The sequence below is a fragment of the Anneissia japonica genome, unplaced genomic scaffold, assembly GCF_011630105.1.
Source record: "Anneissia japonica isolate Jap-2015-1 unplaced genomic scaffold, ASM1163010v1 scaffold287827_len377088_cov200, whole genome shotgun sequence".
Classification (NCBI taxonomy): domain Eukaryota; kingdom Metazoa; phylum Echinodermata; class Crinoidea; order Comatulida; family Comatulidae; genus Anneissia; species Anneissia japonica.
This window is the reverse complement of record NW_022743068.1, coordinates 97,596-103,150: the sequence shown is the minus strand read 5'-3', so window position 1 is coordinate 103,150 and position 5,555 is coordinate 97,596. Positions and strand designations below refer to the sequence as shown.

The window sequence follows — 5,555 nt, the reverse complement described above, 5'->3', positions numbered from 1 at the left end:
GCGTTTATTTCAACTGAGGCTCCAGAAGGGGTGATTTTTCAAAGCGAAGCGTTTACACGGGTAGAAAATACGGGAATGTAAATATGGCTCCTCCCTGATCCACCCATCATGTTATCAAAAGCCCAGTATACTGTGCTTCATTTCATTACACAATTTCTTTCATTTATTTACAGGACTACATTCATTGAGAGCTATGCTACACGGTGTATTATTATGTCCTTTATTCGGACACTGTATTTACCTTTCTTTGATGATTTATATACATACATATATATAATGTATATTATGTATATACAGTATACTATATATAATATATATAATGTATATTATGTATGTATATATATATATATATATATATAAATGTCATTTATCTTATACAAATCAGGATAGGATGTAGGGAAAATCTAAACCGTCTTTCGAAACACTATATAAATAAATAGATAAATAATAATCTCAGATAGGAACATAAGATGTAATGATCATACCAAATGGGGAGGGTTCGCCTAAAACTCCAGATGTCGTGATGGGGAAAAGCAGGTTGGACCCTAGCTTTGTTATTATAGGACGATACAGGGTCCGATAGAGTATTTGTTAAAATGTTAAGATTTAATATTCGCTTTTAAGTACTATTACAAAAAGATAAAAAAATAAATGTGTATTCAGTATATTTGCGACTGTCTTAAAATTGAACCTTTTTCGATTTGGGGTGAGATGTATTCCTATACCTCATGAAAGTATGAATGTCATAAAGTTTCCAAAAACTGTTTCTAATTTAATGAGATTTATACTTAATTAATCCTACCTTAACACAGATGCCAAAATTTAATAGTTTAAATATATATTTATCACTAGTTCAATCTCTTTTATTTCAGTGCCTCAGGTCAAATCTACCGATCCATCAATAAGTGCGAAGTCGATGTACAATTATTGTCAGTGGAACACGATGTGTATTAAATTGTCGGAACACAAGATGCTATCAATAGCCGGATCTATGTGGTCTTAATTCTACAAATAATCGCGCGCGGATATTTGTTATGATTTATATCACTGGATAGCCGGAATTGAATCAAATTTGCCAATTATGTTTCTTATACAACGAACTAGTAATTCTCGAACGATATTACATACTTAAATATAATTAGGCCTAAGCATTATATATATTATATTGTATTATGTTATATAAAACTAGAATATTTATATTCTATTTGTATTACGTTTATATAGTTCTGATGTAAGAAATAAAAATAAACTTTAGTGTAATTAAAAATACATCATTGTGTGTACTTCCTTTGTCGTAATTGCATTATTAATAATATTATACATTTCAGGATTATTAATCAGTATATAATCGAATTAAATATATTATAATCACTTCGATTCGAGTATAGTACTATTACAAGCTACTATATCTTATAAACACTCTTTCCAAAATATTCACATGACACCAACAAATTAAGAAACTTTTCAGAGCAAGGCGATGTCGAATTTTACAAAACAGGAAATGACGTTGGTTGCTAAGCTACAACTTATGCATATTCAGTAACACCTGTGTTCATTAGACTAACAATAAAAACTTTTAGCTCAGTTTTGACAAAATCGACCAAAAAGATTTTATTGTTAGTCTAATTAGAACAGGTGTTACTGAATATTCATGATTATGCATGAGCTTGTTGCTTAGCAATCACGTCATTTCCGGTTTTATGAATTTTGTTGAGGGCGTCATTGAAGGGACTGTATAATTTTACAAAACAGGAAGTGACGTCGGTTGCTAGGCAACAGCTCATGAATATTCAGTAACACCTGTGCTCATTAGACTAACAATAAAAACTTTTAGCTCAGTTTTGACAAAATCGACCAAAAAGATTTTATTGTTAGTCTAATTAGAACAGGTGTTACTGAATATTCATGATTATGCATGAGCTTGTTGCTTAGCAACTACGTCATTTCCGGTTTTATGATTTTTGTTGAGGGCGTCCTCAAAAGAATTGCTGGTTTAATAGATAAAGTAGCACATTTTGATGAAGCAATTCTTCACTTTTGGTTTAAGCTTATAAGCTTACTATAATATGGATATTTTAGCTATTAAATTTATTACAGTAAACATAGACATTAAATAAGATGAGAAGAAATGCACAATTCCATTTGATATTTATTTTCAAGCATTGAAACCAAGTTGTGATATATACATATATACATTTTATATCTATATACTGTAGGCCTATATCATGTACATCCGGCAAAAATTAATAATCCTCAAAATGTTATATCTTATTATATTACATGTCTATATTCTTTACAACAAACTGGTTACTTTCTCTATTTATAAGATAAACATTAGCAGTAATAATACAATATTAATAAACATAAAGCCTACAAGAATTACTACATGTTGTTAACATAATTTTTTAGATTATTACAGAGGAAAACATTTAAAAAATAAGATTTACACTATACTTTAATTAATTTCATATACAGAATTTTTTTCAGGAAGCTTGATGGGAGACAAATTATTGGCTATCTATGAATAATTAGTAAGTTCTGTTGCCCTTTTACGATTGAGTCCGGACATTCTTTCCTGATAGTTGTGGCTTCTTTGTCTACATCACTGAAATAGAAAAATATTTAAAAGATTAGAAAACAGAGAAACGAAGTATCATCAAAACATAATATAAATAAAAACAGAGCCAGAGCCAGTAGGTTCGAAATACAGGGGCTTACGGGGAGGGACTTTGCCAGATGAAGGGTTCCCACCACCTCAGCCCCATCATGGTTGGGGCTAATGTAAGAAATTTTCGATTATGGCGCCTCTAGATGGCCAGAAATTGCACTCTTAGATTTTAAATCTTTTTTTCTCCAATTTTTTTACCATTGTAAAAAGATTTAGGGTTGCGGGGGGTGGGGGCAGGCCGGTTGTAACACCCCCCCCCCTTTAAATCCGCCACTGAAAAATGAGTGAGCACCCAAACCTGAACATTATCGTATGCAGTTATCGCCATGGACATTGCTGCTGATACAACCTAATAGTACTTCACAATTCTTATCATATTAGCTTTATCATATTAAATATAATTATTTATAGTACAGTATAGTATAGAATGATGTGAGGATTATTAAATACATGGCATTGGGTAAGACTAGATGATCGCAACAGCGCAAACAAATTATGTTAGCATTCAGATTGTCATGGGTAAATAAAATTTATAAAAAGTGTACTATTCGATAGAAATAAATATATACATAGATTCATATAACAGTATATTCCAACAATAAACATAATACTATTACTATAATCTCCATACAAACAGTTTTCATGATATAATATTTTTTGATTAATTGATTGAATGTATTTGATGCTCTACATGCATAATCAAGATAACAAATGGATTGAGATCAAGAAAAGTAAAAATTACCGTAATGAGCATCAGGAATGCCTATTAGGCCGGAGTCCAGCCTATTTCCAATGAGGTCCAATTTAAATATACACAGTGTCTGTCTTGAGCTGAAAGATAAACAATTTAACTCGATAACTGAATAATTATATTTAAGTAAGTTACAAACTTACAATTAAATATATGAATGACAGAATTGTTTTCCTGTCAATTAACTGACAGTTAAATTATACCAGTGCTATATTCTTATTTATACATAGACTCTTTAATTGGCTGGTAGTGTCGATTTAAGTATTTTGTAGTAAAATGTTCGTAAAATTAGGAAAAATTAGAAAAATGTCGATAGGGGGTCCAACAAAGGCATCCCTTTGTTTTTTTGTTTTTTTTAATTATTATTATTATTATTATTATTATTATTATTATTATTATTATTATTATTATTATTATTATTATTATTATTATTATTATTATTATTATTATTATTATTATTATTATTATTATTATTATTATTATTTTAATTATTATTATTATTATTAGGCCTATTGTTTATTATCATTAGGCCTATTATTATTATCATTATCATTCATTATTATTATTTTTATTATTATTATTATTGTAGTCCTATATAAAATGCTCAACTGCTCTGTATATTCGAAGAAAGGAAGCGTGCAACCGGCCACCGCCTAAATTATTCAAAAATTAATTCAAAAATGGAGGAAAAAAAATGAAAATTGTATTCATATATAAATCGTTTCCAGCCATCTAAAGCATGGACCATTGGGGTGACATAAAAAATCCATATGTGAAGGTCCCGTCCTGGATCCCCTCTATTTCGAATTTCTGGATCCGTCACTACAGTGCCGGTAGTAGCTTTATTTGATATCTACATCATGGCAGTACACATTCATGAATATATTAATATCAATATTGATAAAGACGGTGCCATTTGGGCCTACTCCGATCACTTTCACTGTCCTTCAAAAATAATATAGAAAAATATTTTTGTCGGGCTATAACAAATTTCGATTATTCAGGATTAAAGGTTGTGTACCAGTGGCGTAGAAAAATATTTTTTATTGGGGGATGATTGGCGTGTTAGCCAGTGTCGTAACAGGCGCAGGGGGAGGGGGAAAAACTACCCCTCCCCTGACGGTTTTTACCGGGCTGACCAAGCCATCGTACCGGGCTGGGTAATAAGAGAAAAGAAAGAGGAGAGAGGGAGAGAAAGAGAAAGAAGAGGAAAAGAAAAGGAAGAAAAAGAGAAGAGGAAAATAAAGACAAGAATAAAAAGGAAGATATCATAATGACCAGACTCACAACATGAACACCCATGTAACCCCTTCTCCACTTCAAAAACTGTCATAACTCCTTTGATCTATGCTGCCCGATGGCGTAACCACTGGTGGACAAGGAGAAAATATCTATCTTTGAAAAATCTTCCCCACCCCTTTATAAATGCACTTTCATCCCCTGAAAGTGTCTAAAAACCTCAAATTTCGTGCGCATTTCTTGTTAACATGGCCCAATTTCCTCTAAAAATTGCATATTTTAGGGAGTTTTGATCAATTCCAACGAAATTAGAATTAAAAACACCAGGGGACAAGGGTAAAATATCCATCTTTGGAAAATCTTTCTCCACCCCTTGACAAATGCATCCTCTGAAAGTGCCTAAAATTCTCAAATTCTTTGCGCGCATTTCTCGTTGGCGGTAGGACAATTTCCTCTATAAATTGCACATTTTAGGGAGTTTTCATCAATTCCGACGAAATTAGAATTAAAAACACAAAAATATTTTGCGCGCTTGGCGCGCATTTTTTAGGGCTATTTAAACACATAATAGTCCCAAATTCAAGAAAGACAAATTTAAGATAGATCATTTTAACCTAAAAGAAGGGCCTCAATGTGTATAGATGGTGAAAGAATATGTTTGTAATAAATAAAACCATGATGAAAATGCTTATATTTAGTTTCAAACACACGTGTGTGGCCTATATTATAAATAAGATAAGCCCTATGTCGTATTGTTTTCTATATGGGGAATGGGGTGGGGTGGGTATGGTAAATTACTAACCGGGAAATGAGGATTGTATGTTATTGTTGTTGTTGTTATTGTTATTATTATTATTATTATTATTATTATTATTATTATTATTATTATTATTATTA

At 31.2% G+C, this 5,555-nt stretch overlaps 1 protein-coding gene across 1 annotated transcript in view; it reads right to left on the bottom strand.

Moving 5' to 3' along the window:
• Positions 1-2,146: 2,146 nt before the first annotated feature.
• The window catches only part of LOC117119372 (fibropellin-3-like), a 17,572-nt gene continuing 14,163 nt past the window's right edge, over positions 2,147-5,555 (bottom strand). Inside the window, exons 15-16 of the transcript XR_004447174.1 lie at positions 3,411-3,499; positions 2,147-2,605 (exon numbers count right to left, since the gene is read on the bottom strand). The gene's annotated coding sequence lies outside the window, so the exon portion shown is untranslated. The remainder of the gene's footprint in view (positions 2,606-3,410; positions 3,500-5,555) is intronic.